Source organism: Sciurus carolinensis, chromosome 2, assembly GCF_902686445.1.
Source record: "Sciurus carolinensis chromosome 2, mSciCar1.2, whole genome shotgun sequence".
Taxonomy (NCBI): Eukaryota; Metazoa; Chordata; class Mammalia; order Rodentia; family Sciuridae; genus Sciurus; species Sciurus carolinensis.
Window position 1 is genome coordinate 98,612,797 of NC_062214.1, and position 20,743 is coordinate 98,633,539.

General features: G+C 38.8%; 1 protein-coding gene across 2 annotated transcripts in view; it reads left to right on the forward strand.

Moving 5' to 3' along the window:
• The first annotated feature begins 17,247 nt into the window (after positions 1-17,247).
• Rab27a (RAB27A, member RAS oncogene family) overlaps positions 17,248-20,743 on the forward strand; it is a 97,855-nt gene continuing 94,359 nt past the window's right edge. Inside the window, exon 1 of one of the 2 annotated variants that reach the window (XM_047542267.1) lies at positions 17,248-17,367. The gene's annotated coding sequence lies outside the window, so the exon portion shown is untranslated. The remainder of the gene's footprint in view (positions 17,368-20,743) is intronic. The other variant, XM_047542268.1, reaches the window with a different exon arrangement.

The window sequence follows — 20,743 nt, forward strand, 5'->3', positions numbered from 1 at the left end:
TAAGGTTTTACAGAATGACCCTCAAATTGGATTTATTGATACTTTGTTAGGATTAGATTCAATTTGGTAGGAATGTGCAGAAATGTTGTGTTAGCATGATTCATGGATTCTTATTTTGTTCCATGGATTATGATCTATTACTATCATCAGGGCTGGCTGCATGATTTATGGAAAAATGCAAAGCCCTTGGGGTGCTGGGGGTGAGCAGGAGGAAGCCAATTCCTCTTATCATGGGTGACTGACTCCAATTTATGCAAATGAACAGTCCCAGGGGTTACAGTAGCCTCCATGATGGTGGTGGTAAGTAGCCCTTGCTGAATGGGCTACAGAATGTGCTATAGCACTACCAAACCAAGGAAGGGAAAACTACCTTCTTGCCACCCCATAATACCATGGAGTGTATGCCCAGTCCTGACTCCTGTGTATATTCTTGCCAAGATTGCTAACACAGTGGAAGATGATGGTGGAATGTGGGCCTTTCCCAGCCAAGGTGATTAGGTTACTAACTGATTGAGTGGTCACTGCCCTTGAGTTAGATGAGGGGAATGTAAAGCCCAGCAGGGATCAGGGAACCATGGATGGGGAATGGGTAGCAGCAAGAGTCAGACCCACATGTGAACAGAGGCTCCAAGCTGTTAGCATGTTCCATTATGCTATCAGACTTCACTTGAAATTACAAATTCAAAAATAAAATAATTAGGCATTTCAAGACAGTGACTACAGAGCTTTAAAATTCCAAGTACAAGTCCCTATGTGATTCTAAGAAGCCAGCAACCAGTAGATAAACAATATTATGGGGGCTGGGGTTGTGGCTCAGTGGTAGAGTATTGGCCTTGCTTTTGTGGGGCACTGGGTTCAATCCTCAGCACCGCATAAATAAATAAAATAAATGTATTGTGTCCATCTACAACTAGAAAAATTAAAAAAAAAAAACCAATATTGTGATGTACAAATTATTCCAGATTTGACTATTGGAAACTCCTTCAAGTTGGCTCCTATGGTTTTTTGTTTTGTTTTGTTTGTTTGTTTTTGTGATTTGATATCGCGTTCCCTCTGGCCGCAGAGAGAGACACGACAAACGTCTGAAGCTTTGGAAGTTTATTATGCACAGTCCCTCTCCTACACTTCTCTTACTCCCAGCTTCCACGCACTCCCAGCTTCTCTTCTCTCAGCTTCTTCTCTCAGCTTCTGCGCACTCCCAGCTTCTTCCGCCCTCAGCTTCTTCCGCCCCCAGCTTCTTCCGCTCCTCAGCTTCTTCCGCCCCTCCAGCTTCAGCTTCTTCTGCGACTCTACTCTCAGGTTCTTCTGCGACTCTACTCTCAGTTTCTGCCCTCAGCTTCTGCTCTCAGCTTCTGCTCCTACTCCCAGCTTCCTCTTGCTCTCAGCTTCAGCTTCTGCTTCTTCCGCAGCCTCTGCTTCTTCCGCAGCCTCCCTTACTCTCCCACCCACCAGGCTTATATACACTTTAACCAATCGGGGGCGGGCACTCGAGGTAAACGCGGACAGCTGCAGGCATAGAATAGGTACACGAGGGGGGCATGCTCTAATCACATCATTAACTAGTCAATCATTGGAATTCGCTGGTTGTTTACTGTATAGCTGGCCGCTTTTGGCTCAGCGTCAGGCGCCATCTTGACCGTGCCCAAGGCTGGGGGTCCTGGAAACCCCGACAATTTGACACTTATTTTTTAAATAGTTTGTACATGAATCTAAAAGTAAGAATGTACTGTAAATATTAATGAGTACATCTGGGTGGTAAATATAGGTGTCTTTAATATTCTTTTTCACAGATTATATGATTACAAAGAATCTATATTACAGTTATAAAAAGCGAAACAAAAATTATTAACAGCATATGCTCTTCTGGAAATCTTTGTAATAAAGTACCAGGAAGTAATCAAGGGCATGTTTTCGTTCATATTTTAGGCATTTCGTGTTCTAATACTAGGATTGTGTGGGGAGAAAATTGAAGGATTTGAAAATCTTTTAAAAACAGTGTTAACACAAAAGTCAATAACCAGAGACATGAGACGGAGATTAGTTTTCAGATAACTGCTGCTGATATTAAAAATTTTAAGTCCTTAATGTGTAGGCCTTTTAAAAAAATATTTCAAGTATAAAAAGTTATGTTTAAGCATTATTGTGCTTAGTTTAACAATTATAAAACTAGACTTCTGCAAACAATGTTTGCAATTGAATATTTAGGTCCTTAGGCCAAAGTGACTCCATTTTGAAAATCAGCACCTGCCCACCTGGGCATGACCTTTCTGGTAGGCTCACCCCGAAAGAGTCCTTAACTACCAAAACCACAGCAAAGACATCAAGTAACAATCACAGGGCCAGGCAGGTTATTTTTTAGCTACTCAATTGTACGTAACTATAGTTAAGAAGTTTTTTCCTAAGGCTGCTGCACCTTATAGAAGGGCAGCCTGGTAGACTTTCTCTGTCTATAAACCTTTGCTTGAACTCAGAGATGTGACTCTCATGGATATTTGCATCAGCTACCCTCCCATATATAAAATACTTAAGAATACACTGGGGGCATTTTTGAAAAATAAGTTTTGCTAATGTAGCTTAAAACAAAAATATGGGGGCTGGGGTTGTGGCTCAGTGGTATAGCGCTTGCCTAGCACCTGTTCAAGCACATTGGGTTCAATCCTCAGCACCACCTAGAAAAGTAAATTGGAAAGTAAATTGGTTGTTGCCAGAGTCTAGGGAGAGGGGGAAATGGGAAGTGACAACCTCTTGTGCACAAGGTTTCCTTTAGGGGGTAACAAAAATGTCTTGGAACTATACGGAAGTGATAATGATACAACATTGTAAATGTCCTAAATGCCACAGAATTGAACAGTTTAAAAGCACTAAGGGTTAATTTTTTATGTGAATTTTGAATCAATTTTTTAAAAATAACCCAACTGATTGTTGGCCGTGGGCTTAGCATAAATAGCCTTTACAATGTTGAGATATGTTCCTACTATCCCTATTTTTTCTAGTGTTTTGAGCATGAAGGGATGTTGCATTTTGTCAAATGCTTTTTCTGCATCAATTGAAATAATCATATGATTCTTAACCTTAAGTCTACTGATGTGATGAATTACATTTATTGATTTCTGGATGTTGAACCAATCTTGCATCCCCGGGATGAACCCCAGTTGATCATGGTGCACTATCTTCTTAATATGTTTTTGTAAGGGATTTGCAGGAATTTTGTTAAGGATTTTTGAATCTATATTCATTAGAGATATTGGTCTAAAATTTTCTTTCCTTGATATGTCTTCGTCTGGCTTTGGCATCAGAGTGACACTAGTTTCATAGAATGACTTTGGAAGGGTTCCCTTCTTTTCTATTTCCTGGAATACTTTGAGGAGTATTGGAATGAGTTTGCTTTGAAGTTCTTGTAGAACTCAGCTGAGAATCCATCTGGTCCTGGACTTTTCTTTGTTGGTAGAATTTTGATGGCTTCTTCTTTTTCACTGCTTGAAATTGATCTGTTTAAATTATTTGTGTCCTCCTGGTTCAGTTTGGGAGGATCATATGTCTCTAGAAGTTTGCTGATTTCTTTGATGTTTTCTATTTTGTTGGAGTGTAGATTTTCAAAGTAACTTCTCATAAGTTATATATTTCAGTGTTGTCTGTCATAAACTTTCCTCTTTCATCACAAATTTTAGTAATTTGAGTTTTCTCTCTCCTCTTTGTTAGTGTGGCTAAGGGTTTATCTATTTTGTTTACTTTTTCAAAGTACCAACTTTTTGTTTTGTCAATTTTTTGAATTGTTTCTTTTGTTTCAATTTCATTGATTTCTGCTCTGCTTTTAATTGTTTCCTGTCTTCCACTGCTTTTGGTGTTGTTCTGTTCTTTTTCTAGGACTTTGAGCTGTAATGTTAGGTCATTTAGTTGTTGACTTTTTATTCTTTTCTTGAATGCACTCCATGCAATGAATTTTCCTCTTAGTACTGCTTTCATAGTGTCCAAGAGATTTTGATATGTTGTATCATCATTCTCATTTACCTCTAAGAATTTTTTTATCTCCTCCCTGATGTTTTCTGTTATCCATGTTTCATTCAATAGCATATTATTTAGTCTCCAGGTGTTGGAGTAATGTCTGTTTTATATTTTGTCATTGATTTCTAATTTCATTCCATTGTGATCTGATAGAGCACAAGGCAGTATCTCTATTTTTTTGCATTTCCTAAGGGCTGCTTTGTGGCATAACATATGGCCTATTTTAGAGAAGGATCCATGTGCTGCTGAGAAGAAAGTGCATTCACTTGCTGATGAATGGAATATTCCTACTTATACTCTGTTAAGTATAAGTTATTGATTGTGTTATTGAGTTCTATGGTTTCTTTGTGTATTTTTTGTTTGGAAGATCTATCCAGTGGTGACAGAGGTGTGTTAAAGGCACGCAGAATTATTGTGTTGTAGTCTATTTGATTCCTGGAATTGAGAAGGATTTGTTTGATGTACAGGGATGAACCGTTGTGTGGGGCATAGATATTTATGATTGTTATGTCTTGCTGATTTATGGTTCCCTTAAGCAGTATGAAATGTCCTTCTTTATCCCTTCTGACTAACTTTGGCTTGAAGTCCACTTTACCTGATATAAGGATGGAAACCCCTGCTTTTTTTACTGAGTTCATGTGTGTGGTAGGTTTTTTCCTGTCCTTTCACCTTTAGTCTGTGGATGTTATTTTCTAGAGATGAGTCTCTTGAAGGCAGCATATTGTTGGGTCTTTCTTTTAAAAAAAATTTTTTTTTCCTTTTAGTTGTCATCAGACCTTTTTTTCCTTTCTTTATTTATGTGTGGTGCTGAGATTTGAACCCAGTGCCTCACACATGCTAGGCAAGTGCTTTACCTCTGAGCCAAAATCCTAGCCTGGTGTTTCTTTTTGATTCATTCTGCCAGTCTATATCTTTTGATTGATGAGTTTAGGCCATTAACATTCAGGGTTATTATTGAGCTATGATTTGTATTCCCAGTCATTTGGGCTTATTTTTGGTTTTTAACCTGACTTGGTTTCTCCTTTGATTGGTTTTCCTTTAAGGTAGTTCCTCCCTTTGCTGACCTACATTGTTGTTTTTCATTTCCTCCTCATGAAATATTTTGCTGAGAATATTCTGTAGTGCAGGCTTTCTATTTGTAAATTCTTTTAACTTTTGTTTATCACGGAAGGATTTTATTTCGTCCTCAAATTTGAGCGTTAGTTTTGCTGGGTATAAGATTCTTGATTGGCAACAATGTTCTTTCAGAGCTTGAAATGTGTTGTTCCAGGTCCTTCTAGCTTTTAGGATCTGGGCTGAGAAATCTGCTGATATCTGTATTGTTTTCCCCCTATATGTAATCTGATGCTTTTCTCTCACAGTCTTCAAAATTCTATCTTTATTTTGTATTTTCATTTTCCTTATAATGCGCCTTGGTGTGGATCTATTGTGATTTTGTGCATTTGGTGTTCTGTAAGCCTCTTGATTTTGATTTTCCATTTTATTCTTCAGGTTTTGGAAATTTTCCAATATTATTTCATTGAATAGGTTGTTCATTCCTTTAGTTTGTATATCTGTGCCTTCTTCAATTCTGATAATTCTCAAAAATTTAGTCTTTTCATGATGTTCCATAGTTCTTGGAGGTTTTGTTAATGATTTTTTACCATCTTCTCTGTTTGGGCAACTTTATTTTCAAGATTAAATATTTTGTCTTCATTGTCTGAGGTTCTGTCTTCCAAGTATTCTAGTCTGTTGGTGATGCTTTCCATTGAGTTTTTTATTTGGTTGTTTCCTTCATTTCAAGGATTTCTGTTTGTTTTTTTTTGAGAATCTCTATCTCTTTGTTGAAATGATCTTTTGCTTTTTGCAATTGCTCTTTCAACTGCTTATTGGAGTGATCATTCATTGCCTGCATTTGCTCTCTTATCTCTTTCTTTACTTCACTAATCATTTTAATTATGTATATTCTGAACTCCTTTTCTGACATTTCTTCTGCCATGCTGTCACTAGATTCTCTTAATATCTAGGTTTGTTTGAATGATTTTCTTCTCTTGGTTTTTCATGTTGTTCATGTAACTTCCTCTCTAGCAGTGAAGATCTGGGGTATTGAAGTTTCCCCCCATAGGCTTATAGTGACCCTACAAGTTTCCAAAACCTCTTCTTTAAGGGGGAGGTCAATATTAGCAGCTCCCAGTACAGACAATATGCAGCCCTAAACCAAATAGCTCCTACAAAGATGTTAACAATGTTGTTATAATAAACAGAGAGAATGTGTTCAATTATTATCTACAGTATAACAAATAGATCTGCAATAAGGTCTGCAGTTTCTAATGGAGGACAAAGAAGGTGGGGAGGAGTGTAGGATGTAACTGTTAATGGAATAAGAAAAGAGTATATAGAAGTTCTAGATTGTAGAAAGTGTGAAAGTGTAATCAAAAAAGTTGGTTGTTAGCATGAGAAGAGGGAGAAAGAGACTCTGAGGAAACAGGTAAACAAAAGGAAAATAGAGTGAGCAAGAAAAGTAAAGAAATAAAAACTTAAAATTTTTCAAAAAGGAGAAAAAAAAAAAAGAAAAAACTCTAGACTATAATAGTCATATAGTATTCAAACCTCCTAGTCTTCAGTAGCCTGATGCATGAGAGGTACCTGACAATGAGCTTCCAGTCTCCAGCAGGTGTCTCAGGATTGGATTTGCCACACCTAAAGATGGGAGATACAGCTTCCAGGATTATCCAAGATGGCCGCTCTGACTTTCAAATGTGTTGGCAAATGGGGAGCTGCATCTCCGGGGTGTGGGTGTGGTCAGTCGGGGGTCCTGGAGGTGGGGTGCAGTTGGTCGGGCAGGGGTCCTGGAGATGGGGTGTGGTTGATCTGATTGAGAGATTCTGGAGACAGGGCTTAGTCAGTCCGGCTGGGGGTTCTACAGGTCCTGGCTGTTGTCTCAAAATGTCGGTAGCCACGTGTAACCAAACCTGCAGGTTCTGTGATAGTGGGCTTTCAGGCAACAGCAGGCAGTTGGTAATCCACTGGCAGTCTGCGGTTGGTCTGCTGGCTACTGGTGGATGATCGGCAGGTGAACCTCAGGTGGTGGGTGATGGGTAGGTGAAAGGCAGGTAAGAGGCAGGCAAATGGTGGATGATAGGTACCAGTCAGTGAGCAATCTGCACTCAAAAAGTACTTGATTTTCTGGCAAACTGCAGGTGTTCACAGTGGACAAATGGGGTAAAGAGCAGGGGATTGATAAGCAGCAAAGACTGCCTCATAGAAAAACAGACATCCTCTGCTTGAAATTCAAGTTAAGGAGCAACAAGGAATGCAGCTTCCCTGTAGTCTGCCATCTTGGATCCTCTTGTTCTAGATATTTAATGAAATTACTAGGGACGATGAGCACTTTTTCATATATTCGTTGATCACCCGTATATCTTCTTGTGTGTCTTCTACTTTTAAAATTTTTAAAAAAATTTTTACAGACTGCATTTTGGTTCATTGTATACAAATGAGATATATCCTTTAGTGTCTATGGTTGTGCACATGTATGTCCCGACCTGTGGGACATCAACGCAGGACGGCGAACCTAAGAGAGAAGGAATGAAGAGACAAGAGACACAGGGAGTGACAGCAAGACAGGAATTCTGATCAAGCTGCAAATTTTTATTGTTCTCATGGGTATTTATGCTGAGGGAATGAGGGGTATGACAAAACGCAGGCTGGTTGGCTGTGTTTTTCTTTTGGGCTCCTGATAAGGTGCAAGTTCGTGCAGGCGGGAAGGTGAAATCCCGGAAGAGAAGTGGGGGCGGGCCATAGGCAGAACTATCAGCTGGGAGTTGGGAGGGGCGCGCTCTGGGAATCCGTCAGCCTTCAGCTGCAGGGTGCCTGAGTCAGCTGCAGGGTGTTTGTGCAGGGGAGGCAATTGCAAAATGTTCTCTGGGCTGCTGCTTATCGTAAAGGTCAGAACGTCCTCAGAATGAGAACTTCTTCTTGGTCCCTGACACATGTAGATTCATACCATTTGTGTAATCATACATGTACATAGGGTAATGATGTTGCTCATTCCACCATTTTTCATACCCCCCTCTCATTTCCCTCTATGTAATCTAAAGTTTCTCCATTCTTCTCTCACCCCACCCCCATTGTGTCTTCTCTTTTGTACCATTGGCCTACATGTCTGTTTTGGTGCTAATACCGTGCTGTTTTTGTTACTGTTGCTCTGTATTAGAGTTTAAGGTCTGGTAGTGTGATGCCTCCTGCCTCACTCTTCTTGCTGAGGATGACCTTGGCTATTCTGGGTCTCTTATTTTTCCAAATGAATTTCATGATTGTTTTTTCTATTTCTATGAAGAATGTCATTGAAATTTTAATAGGAATTACATTGAATCTGTATAACACTTTTGGTGGTATGGCCATTTTAACAATATTAATTCTGCCTATACAAGAGCATGGGAGATCTTTCCATCTTCTAAGGTCTTCTTCTATTTCTTTCTTTAGTGTTCTGTAGTTTTCATTGTAAAGGCCTTTCACCTTTTTGTAAGATTGATTCCCAAGTATTTTATTTTAGTTAAGGTTATTGTGAATGGGGTAGTTTTCTTAATTTCTCTTGCAGTGGATTCGTTGCTTATGTGTAGAAATGCATTTGATTTATGGGTATTGATTTTATATCCTGCAACTTGCCAAGTTCATTTATGAGTTCTAGAAGTTTTGTGGTGGAATTTTTTGGATCTTCTAAATATAGAATCATGCTGTTGGCAAATAGTGATAGTTTGAGTTCTTATTTTTCTATTCATATCCCTTTATTTTCTTTCATTTGTCTGATTGTTCTGGCTAGAGATTCAAGGATAATGTTGAATAGAAGTGGTGAGAGAGGTCATCCATGTCTTGTTCCAGTTTTTAGAGGAAATGCTTTCAATTTTTCTCCATTTAGAATGACACTGGCCATGGGTTTAGCATAGATAGCTTTTACAGTGTTGAAGTATGTTCCTATATCCCTAGTTTTTCTAGTGTTTTGAACATGAAGAGATGCTGTATTTTGTCAAATGCTTTTTCTGCATCTATTTAGATAATCATATAATTTTTGTCTTTAAATCTATTGATGTAATGTATTATGTTTATTGATTTCCATATGTTGAACCAACTTTGCATTCCAGGGATGAACCCCACTTGATTGTGGTGCACTATCTTTTTAAAATAAAAAGTTTTTGTATGTGATTTTCCAGAATTTTATTGTGAATTTTTCATGTATGTTCTTCAGGCTTTTGGTCTTAAGTTTCTTTTCTTGATATGTCTTTGTCTGGTTTTGGTACAAGGGAGACATTAGCCTCATAAGAATGCACTTGGAAGGTTCCCTCCTTTTCTATTTATGGAATAATTTGAGTATTATTGGCATTAATTCTTCTTTAAAGGTCTTGTAGAACTTGACTGAGAATCTGTATGGTCCTGGGCTTTTCTTTTTTTTGATGGCATCGTCTATTTCATTGCTTGAAATTGATCTGTTTAAATTGTGTATGTCCTGGGTAGATCATATGTCTTTAGAAATTTGTTGATGTCTTCAAGTTTTTCTATTTATTTGAGTATAAATTTTCAAAATAGTTTATAATTATATTCTGTGTTTCAGTAGTGTCCATTGTGATATTTTCCTTTTTTGACACGAATTTTAGAAATTTGAGTTTTCTCTGTCTTTCTCTTTGTTAGTTTGGCTAAAAGTTTATCAATTTTATTATTTTTTTCAAAGAACCAACTTTTTGTTTTGTCAACTTTTTTGAATTGTTTCTTTTGTTTTAATTTTATTTTTTTCAGCTCTGATGTTAATTATTTCCTGTCTTCTGCTGCTTTTGGTGTTGATTTGTTCTCCTTTTTCTAGGGCTTTGAGATGTAATGTTAGGTCATTTATTTGTTGACTTTTTATTCTTTTAATGTATGTGCTCAGTGCAATGAACTTTTCTCTTAGCACTGCCATCATAGTGTCCAAAGATTTTGACATGTATCAGTGTTCTCATTTACCTCTAAGTAGTTTTTTATTTCCTGCTTGATTTCTTCTTTCATCCATCCATCATTCAATGGCATGCTGTTTAGTCTCCAGGTGTTGGGAATAGCTTCTATTTTTTATTTTATCATTTATTTCTAGTTTCATTCTGTTATGATCTGATAGAATGCAGGATAGTATTTCTATTTTTTTGTATTTTCTGAGAGTTGCTTTGTGGCATAATATATGGTCTATTTTAGAAAAGGATTTATGTGCTGTTGAGAAGAACATGTATTCATTCGATGATGGATGAAATAATCTATATATCATTGATTGTATTTTTTAATTCTATAGTTTCTTTGTTTATTTTTTGTTTGGAAGATCTATCCAGTGGTGAGAGAGGTGTGTTAAAGTCACCTAGTATTATTGTGTTGTGGTCTATTTGATTCTTGAAATTGAGAAGGATTTGTTTGGTGTACATTGATGCTCCATTGTTTGGGGCATATATATTTAAGATTGTTATGTCTTGTTGGTGTATGATTTCCTTAAGCAGTATGAAATGTCCTTCTTTAAAGTCCACTTTGTCTGATATGAGGATGGAAACCCCTGCTTGTTTACATTGTCCGTGTGAGTGATGTTTTTTTCCCAACCTTTCACTTTCAGTCTGGATGTCTTTTCCTAGGAGATGAGTCTCTTGAAGACAGCATATTGTTGGGTCTTTTTTTTTTTAAATTCAATCTGCCAATCTATGTCTTTTAATGGATGAGTTTAGACCATTAACATTCAGAGTTATTATTGAGATATGATTTGTGTTCCTGGTCATTATGGCTTATTTTTAAATTTTTTTTAAAAATTTTTGGTTTTTAACTTGACTTGTTTTCTCCTTTGATTGACTTTTGCTTTATTGTAGTTCCTCCCTTTGCTGGTTTTCTTTGTTTATTTTTCTCCTCATGGAATATTTTGCTGAGGATGTTTTGCAGTACAGGCTTTCTAGTTGTGAATTCTTTTAACTTTTGTTCATCATGGAAGGTTTTTATTTCATCTTCAAATCTGAATCTTAATTTTGCTGGATATAAAATTCTTGTTTGGCATCCATTTTCTTTCAGAGCTTAATATATGTTATTGTAGGACCTTCTAGTGTTGAGGGTCTGGGTTGAGAAATCAACTGAGATCCGAATTGTTTCCCTCCTATATGTAATTGGATTCTTTTTTCTCTTGCAGTCTTTAAGATTCTATATTCTGTATGTTAGTCATGCTCATTATACTGTGCCTTGGTGTGGGTCTGCTGTAATTTTGTACACTTGGGTTCCTATATGCCTCTTGTAGTTGATTTTCCATTTTATCCTTTAGATTTGGGAAGTTTTCTGAAATTATGTCATTGAAAAGATTGTGCATTCCTTTGGTTTGTATCTATGCCTTCATCTAGTCTGATAAATCTTAAATTTGGCCTTTTCATGTTATCCCATAATTCTTGAAAGTTCTGTTCATGGTTTCTTACCATCTTCTCTGTGTGGTCAACTTTATTTTCAAGAGTACATATTTTGTCTTCATTGTCTGAGGTTCTATCTTTCCAAGTGGCCTACTCTGTTGGTGATACTTTATATTGAATTTTAAATTTGGTTTATTGTTTCCTTCATTTGGAGGATTTCTGCTTGATTCCTTTTTATAATCTCTGCCTCTTTATTGAAGTGATCTTTCACTTCCTGTATTTTCTCTCCAATACCATCCTTTATTTTAAAGATCAGTCTAACTATGTATTTTCTAAACTCCATCTCTGACATTTCTTCTGTTTTGTATATGGATTCTATTGTTGGAACATCTTGGTTTGTTTGAGGCACTTTGTTCCCTTGTTTTTTCATGTCATTTGTGTGTCTTCTCATCTAGCAGTATGGAGCTGAGGCAGTACAGATTCTACCCTGTAGTCTTATAGTGTCCCTGAATGCTTCTAGTACCTCACCTTTAAGGGGGAGACCAATTTTAACAGCACCCAATGCAAACAATATACCACCTTAAACCAAATGACTCCTATTAAGGTGTTTACAGTTTTGTTACAATAGAAATGAAGTGTTCAATTTTTGTCTACAACATAACAATATAACAAACAGTAAGTTTGCTAAAAGGGTTTCCTGTTTCAAATGATGGACAATGAGGGAACAGAAGTAGTGTAAGATGTGATGTTCATGAGGGAAAGGGAGAGAAGATAGAGGTAAAAATTTATAGTAAGAATTCACAGAGGTTGGGCTGGGGAGATAGCTCAGCTGGTAGAGTGCTTGCCTTGAAGCACAAGGCCCTGAGTTCGATCCCCAGTACCGCAAAAAAAAAAAAAAAAAAGACCGAAAAGAATTCACAGAGGTTGGTTGTTAGTATGAGAGAAGTAAGAAAGAGAATCCAGGGAGACAGGTAGATGAGAGAAAAAAAAAAAAAAAAAAATATATATATATATATATATATATATATATATTTAAAATTGTGGTGAATGGATGGGGTAAAAACAGGGGATCTGTGGGCAGCAAGGACTACCCCACAGAGAAACAGTATTTCCTCTGCTTTAACCCATGTTATGGAGGGACAAGGAATGCAGCCTCCCTCTAGTGTGCTATCTTGGATTGTCCTACTAATAGAATTTTGATAGGGATCACATTGAATTTGTAGATCACTTTGAATATTATTGCTGTATTTATAATACTATATTTTTCAACCCATGAACATGGAATTTTGTTTTATATTTTTAGTTCTTTATTTCAACCGTGCTTTTTAGTTTTTAGTGTATAAATCATGAAATTCCATGGTTAAATTTATTCCTAAGTATTTTTTGATGCCATTTTAAATGGAATTTCTTTCTTACTAATTTTCTTCTTGGTTGTTCATTGATAACATGTAGAAACACAACTACTTTGTGCGTGTTGATCTTCTATCTTGGATCTTTGCTTATTTCATTTATTGGTTGAATAGTGCTTTGGATTCTCTATGATTTTTTTTATATAAGATCAGATCCTTGGTTCATTTTATTGGAAGGGGATATTTAGAAATCAAGATCTGTGTGCTAAATATGCTCTTAGCCACTATGATATAATTGCTTCTAGTATCTCTTAGCATACATATACATATATTTAAATCTCTTTATCTACTTCTATGTATCAAAATCCATGAGTACTTACTGATATTTCAAATTTCAATCCTATTAGTAATACTGTTTCAAATTATAGTGTTGGCAAAGGCCCAGGGAAGGAAATAGGATTTATACTGCACCAAGTTTTGTGGCTGGAGTTAGAATGGAGTTAGAAGTGGTACAGAGATGATTTTGAACAGATACACAAGAGAGTTCAGTGTTCAGTGTTCCTAATTTCTGTAATAACACACACTCCAATTTTCCTCTTACCTCTTTTTTTTAAAAAAACATTTTTAGGGCTGGGGATGTGGCTCAGGGGTCAAAGTGCTTGCTTAGCATATGTGAGGCCCTGAATTCAATCTCTAGCACTGAAAAAAAAAATTAGTTGCAGATGGACACAATATTTTTATTTATTTATTTTTATGTGGTGCTGAGGATAGAACCCAGTGCCTCATATGTTCAAGCCACCACTGAGCTACAACCCTAGCCCTTACCTCTTTTTTTTTTTTTTTTTAAACAAATTAGATTCCTTTTCACACTTCCTCTACTCACACCTTAAATGCTAGCTATTCCTCTAGGCTATGTAATAAGCCCCTTCCTGGCTCAGTGATTTTTTGTCTTCCATATCTTTTGGATAATAGCTCCACCACACCTTGTCACTTGGATGTTCTGTTGGTACTAGCTTGCCAAATTGGAAAAGTCCTAAACTCATTCATTATGGCCTATTTCACACTCCCTCCTGCTGCAACTAGGCTTTCTTCCTATTACTCAGTGCTTCCTGACTGCCCAAGTCTCTGGCCATCTCCAGAGACTCCTCTTTCTCCCTCACCTTCTATAATCACGTCCTCTTGATTGACTCTCCTAAATATCTCAGATTTACCCATTCATCTCCATCCTCATGACCACTGCCTTACCCATATCAGTATTATCTCTCATTTGGAGTGAAGCATGCTAACTGACCTCCCAAACCCATTCTTAGCTTTATAACCATTAAGATCCTGAGTTCTAAGTTCTGGTCCTGCCTATGCCACCCATTAGCTGTTGGTCAGATTGCTTGATTAACACTCAAGTTGCCTTTTCTGTAACATTGGGAAAATAATAGTAGCTAGGAAAAGAATAGGGTAGTGGTCAGAAGTAAATAAGGAGATATATGCAAAGTTACTAGCATATTGGATGACTCATAGTAAATGATCATTAAATGTTAGTTATTATCATTGTTATCATTCTAGGATTTTTGTTATAATCCAGTCAATGCTTATTTCTCCAGCTTATTCTTTGATTGCTTCCTTCCACTCTTGAAGCTTTTCTGAACTTCTTAGAGTTGCTCCAGTATCGAATTCTCTTTTTTGCTTGTAGGGCTTTTCTTCTGCTCCCCTTTTCAGAAATACTCTTCTCTCTCACCTTCCTGTTTTATTTACCTATCTTAATTTATACATTACTTCCTCTTAAATGTCTTGATTTGGTGTCACTTTTCTGTGTTCCAATTACCACCCCCACCATGAGCTTTTATTCTGAGACAGAATATCGCTATGTTGTCCAGGTTGGTATGGAACTCCTGAGCTCGAGTGATCCTCCTTTCTCACTCAGCCTCCTGAGTTGCTGGGATTATAGGTCTGCAGTACCACACCTGGCTCAGTTACTGAATTACTGTTCACTACCCTACTATGGCTTGAATTTAGTTTGTCCCACAAAGGTTCATATGCTAGAAGCTCAGTTCCCAATGTAATGATATTGAAAACTGATTCTTTAAGAGATGGTGCTTTAAGGAAGACATTTGGATCATGGGGCACTGACCTAGGAAGGGTCAAATGCATCTCATGGGAGTAGATCAGGTCTTATGGGACTGAGTTAGTTCCTATAAGAGCAGGTTGTTTTAAAAGAACAAGTCTCATGATTCCTCCTGCACACACATGTCCCATGTACACAAGGCCTTTTCCTTTTCTCATCTATCATGTTATGACACAGCCAGGGGATAGTAGGGGTGCTCACCAGTGCCCTGCTGTTCATATTTTTCAATCACAAGATTCATAAGCCAAATAAAACTTTTTTTTTTTCCTTTTGTTAGGGGATTGAACCCAGGGGTGTTTATCCTTGAGCCACATTCCTAAGGAACCCCCCTCCCTTTTAAATTTTTAGACAGGGTATTGCTAAATTGCCTAGGGACTTGCTAAAATGCTGTTGCTAAGGCTGGCTTTGAACTTTGAACTTGGTGATACTCTGCCTAATCCTCCCAAATTGTAGGGGTTATAGGCATGCATCACCATGCTTGGCTTAACCTCTTTTCTTTAGGAAGTTCCAAGTCTTAGGTATTTTGCTATAGTAACACAAATATGGACTAAGACAGTCTCCCAGATCTTAACTGATCAGTGGCTCTCAGGACTGGTCCTCTATACTTGAACATGAGACTACTTTTCCTTTTTTAACCTCACCAGCAGTCTGATGGCCCTTCTCACATGGGGAACAGCTCTTGAAATCATCATACTATGATGAAATGTTACCTTTACCCCCAAGTTTATTGTATTATGTTAGCCTGCAAATATTATTTTGAATGTATGGAATTGCCACATTGATTCAAATTGGTATAAGTAATTTCATGTGTTTCATCCTGTATGTGATTTTGTAAATAGCACACATTTGAGAAACTAACTGAGTACTGCAAACTGAAGTGATGCCGGTTGGAAGGATGTTGGGCTTGGGCAGGTAGGCCTGGGACAGCTGGAATTGGTGGTGGAGATAGAGACACAGATCACTAAAATTGCCATAGATGGTAGAGAAGCTGCACTGAGGCTTCTCAGCATTTTGCTCTGCTTAGAAGTGGAATTATTACAACTCAAGACAGTAGGCCCAAAGACCACAGATTAGAACCCCAGGACATTGTTGGGTGAATTTGGCTGCCTCTGATCAGGGAACCAGGCAGCTTGAACCACACACATCCAGTCCCAGATCTAGTATCCTGCAGGTCCGCACAAAACCATGGGTACTTAGAGGAGGAAGCCACTTGGGGGCAGCAAAGGCTCTCAGATTTCCCCTGACCCAGGCTATTCCTGCAAAGCACTGTCTTTTATTTCCCCCCCTTCTTTTTCTTTAATTCACTTATTATTTCATCTCCCTTTTCTCTTAGTACTGTGGGTTGAACCCAGAGGCCTCTACCACTGAGCTACATCCTCAGCCCTTTTTATTTTATTTTGAAATAGGGTCTTGCTAAGTTGTTGAGGCTGGCCTCGGACTTGTGATCCTCCTGTCTCAGCCTCCTGAGTAGCTGGAATTACTGATGTGGGCAACCTTGTGGGCTTCCTTCTTTTCTCTCTCTCTCTCTCTCTCTCTCTCTCTCTCTCTCTCTCTCTCTTTCTTCTTTCTTTTCTTTCATGGTGCTGGGAATTAAACTTGTACTTGTGAGGCAAGTACTCTACCAACTGAGTTATAGCCTTCAGTCCTCCTTATTTTCTTCTAACAATTGTTCTCACAGTCTCTTAGAAAATCAGTGATTTCATAGTCTGAATTAGAACCTATGAGCAGACTCCGTTTGTCATTTTCTCCCAAAATTGTGTGTGTGTAGTTTTTTTTTTTTTTTTTTTTTTTTTTTTTTTTTTTTTTTTTTTTTTTATGCTTGAATTTTACCCTATTTCTTCCCATCTCATTTCCAAAACTTTCTTTTTTGTAGTGAAGGTCATGCCCAGGCGGACCCAAGCAAGGGGAGATGGCAGGAAGGACAGGGGCAGAGTTGGACACCTGGCGCTAATGAGTGGACTCCTAAACCCAGTGGGGATGGGGGTGACGTGTGGCCTTTCAGCACCCCTAGTTACTACGGGGGAGGCACTGATCGGAAGCTCTGAAAACACTTTGGGGAAATGGTTTTCCAGGGAGGAGATTTGTTGAAAGTCACCAAACCATACCTTGCAGCTCATGATCCTGGGGCAGTTTGTAAATGTCACCCTTGTATCTCAAAACGAAAACAACCCCTATCGTTTCTCGTCTTCCAGAACAGGGCAGCGGAGACTTGGGACGAGGCGAGCGTGGCCTTTTTGCGGCTCACGGGAAGACCCGTGGGGCAGGTGCAGCCGACCGGGAGCAGCGCGCGAGGCGGCCCGCGCCTTGGCCTGTCCTTCTCCTCGGCCGGGCGCGGGGTGCTCCACTAGGTGACAGGAGGAAGCGGGAGGTGGAGGAAAGGGAGGAGGGCCCGCCCCCACCTCGCTCTCCTTTACGGGAAGTGATGTGGGGCCAGACGGAAAATACCCGCCAAGGACCCAAAAAGGGCCAGCAGCGGTGGACGCCGAGGCAGGGACACTACCGCGGTGGGGCCAGGACCGCCAGGCCGAGGCAGGTAAGGGCGGGAGGCTGCTGGAGGAGCGGAAGCGCGCTGGGGTCCCGAGCACCCAGCAGGTTCCAGTCCCCGGAGGACTGAGCGAGGTGGCGGGTGAGCCGCGCGTCTGCCCCGGGACTGGGGTCGGAGCCTGCGCTCCTTCTCTTCCCACCCCTCTGCGTGTGAGTCGCCAGAAGTGTCTTTGCCTCCCCCAGGTCTTTAACACCGACCAGCAATGACATCCGAGGGTTAGTCCCCAGAAGGGGCTGGAGTCAGAGGCCACCTCACGGTGGCAGCCAGGTGCTAGAATCCCTACAAGAAGGGGTGGAAACTTGACTGGAGGAAGGTCGGGGACCTTGCACACTGCCCCCAGTTCTGTCCTTCCTCCTGTTGTTCTCAGTTTAATTATTTGAGGTTTTTACATCCTTGTTGGTAAAAGTCTGGACTGCAAACTAGCGGTCTGGGAGAGTCTCCCTTTTCTCGTGGATTAGACAGAAAATCCTGCCTGGCAGCTGTGTCCTCTGTCATGACTGGTGTTAGGGCTGATGAATGACAGGCTTGGGTAGCTATTGCAAAGTCAGGTCTTTGTCCCAATAGGTAACCATTTGCAAAGTCTGGCCTGAAGTGAAGAAAATCTTGTGAGCTCTTGGTTTAGTTTTCTCTGCTTTTGACTCCTGCTGGTCACCTGGGCCCATATGGCCTCAGAATCTTCTGCCCCAGAGTCCTCTTCTTTACCCCTAAGGACCAACAGTTGTTCTTTCTTAGTGGATGAATCCTCCCTGTATGGTTGGCTGATCAGTCAGATATTGGGTGGGTGGGGATATGGTTATGCCATATAAGCATTTTGTAATTATGTCTTAGAAACTTGCTTTAAAGGGAAAACAGTCTGGAAAATAAGGCTTCTCCAGTTTGTTAGAAATGGAGAAAGACTACTATAATGCTGAAATAACTTGTGTAAAGGTTGTTCTTTTCTATATTTTACCTTGGTTTTAATTTTTCCATTTCTTTCTTCTTCTGATGGCTACCTTGATTTTTAGTTTTGATAAAAATGTAATTAATCCATTTTCTTTTGTGCTGTGCTTGGTGTCAAATTTAAGAAACCACTGTCAAATTCAAGGTCATGAGGGTTTATACTTATGTTTTCTTATACCTGAGAGTTTTATAGTTTTAGCTCTTACATTTCATTCTTTGATTCATTTTAATTTAATTTTTGTATATGATGTGATATCCAGTTCACTTCATTCTTTTTCATGTGATATCCAGTCCTTCCAGCAGCATTTGTTGAAGAGACTATTTTCCCCCTTTGAATGATCTTGGCACTTCTGTTGAAAATCAGTTGACCAAATGTGGGGCTTTATTTCTGGCCTCTGAATTTACTCCATTAGTCTACACATCTATTCTTGTGCTGGTATCATATTGTCTTACTTATTGTAACTATATAGTAAGTTTTGAAATCAGGATGTGTTCTGAACTTCGTTCTTCTTTTTCAAGATTGTTTTGGTTGTTCTGAGTTCCTTGAATTTTCATGTGAAATTTAAGATCATTTTCTCAAATTCTATTGCCTTGGTTTTAGAATTTATGTTAGAGTTTTGAAGTGGGCAACAGTCTCTAGGAATCAATCTTTGATTTTCCTTCCTCAAATCTACTTGAAAGTAGTCTTCCCCATCTTAGGGAATGGCAACTTCACTGTTGCAGATGCTCAGATGAAACACCCTGCAATCACCCTTGATTCTCTTCTTTCTCTTATGACCACTATCAAATCCCTCAGCAATTATCACTGATTCTACCCTGAGAATGTATCTAAGATAGTAACCATTTCTCACTCTTCCACCCATTTCCTGTCATGTTATCTGGATTACTGCCAACGCCTCCTAAAGAGCTTCCCTGCTGCCATTTTTGACCTCTGCAGTCTATCCTCAACATTGTAGCCAGTGCGCTCAAAACTCTCCAATAACCTTTTATTATTTTTTTATTTAAAAAAAATTTTTTGTAGTTGTTGATGGACCTTTATTTTTATTTTATTTATATGCAGTGCTGAGAATCAAACCCAGTGCCTCACACATGTGAGGCAAGTGCTCTACCACTGAGCCACAACCCCAGTCCCTCCAATAGCCTTTTATCTCAGAAGGAACAACAGAGTCTTCATAGTGGTCCATAAGACTCTTTATGTGGTATATGGCTTTATCTTCTATTGCTCTTTTCTTTGCTTCCTCTGCTCCAGCCTTACCTTAAGGACTGTCACACCTAATGCTCTTCCTTCATATTTGTTCATGTCTTTCTCACTCATTTCTTTCAGGTCCACAGTTATTTTTTATTTTTATTTAAAATTTTTTTTAATAAGGGCTGGGGATATAGCTCAGTTGGTAGAGTGCTTGCCTTGTAAGCACAAGGCCCGGGGTTCAATCCCTAGCACCAAAAAAAAAAAAAAAAAAAAAAAAAAAAAATTTTTTTTATAGTACTGGGGATTGAACCCAGGAGCCCTTAACCCCTGAGCCACATCCCTAGCCATTTTTAATATTTTATTTAGAGACAGGGTCTCACTAAGTTGTTAAGGCTGGCTTTGAACTCATGATCCTCCTGCCTCAGCCTCCCCAGCCACTGGAATCATAGGTGTGCGCCACCACCCTGGTCTTACAATTTTTTAAATAAACTTGATGTCTCCTGAAAAACAAAACAAGGCTTGCAGGTTATAAGTCTGAGCCCGAGAAGCAAAACTGTCTTGCCATTGTTAAAATATTTTGATTTACTTCTGAGGAGGTAATTTTTCCTTTCCATAGCTTTCACTTTTAAATTCCCTCATGTAGATTTACTTGGACCATATTTGTTTCTCTGGCTTTTGGTCAGGAAATTGAGTTTATTATCCAGTTTCTCTTAAGCTGATTATCCTGGGAGCAGACATGAGCTCTGAATTGGAGGCAGGGATAAAGCTCTTAACTTCATGTCCATAGCAGGAGGAGATATGTGGAGTAATGAGGATCCAGCTTGTTTGGAACTCCCTGTCTGGTCATATGGTACACAGAGGACACATCACATTCTTTATCTCATATGATTGACAATTAAGTAACACTCATATTTTTTTTTCAATCAAGTAAAATTAGATGCCTCACTCATGAGGAATGTGAACGTTTTGTTCCTCCTTTTCTTGTTGTGTTTGTTTGTTTGTTTGTGCTTCTGTGCATGCTACCCTTGAGAAGCTCTCCCATTAGTGCCTGCTTGCTAAGCATGTGTTCTTCCACTGAGCTATACCCCCCCACTCCCTGACTTTTGATCTTAAAAGTGAAATTCTACTTTGGGGATGGAGGTGAGATGCCAGATTTACTAAATAAAGAAAGATAAATTTGCATTTCAGATAAGCAATGAATAATTTTTTACTATATCCCATGCAATATTTAGGACA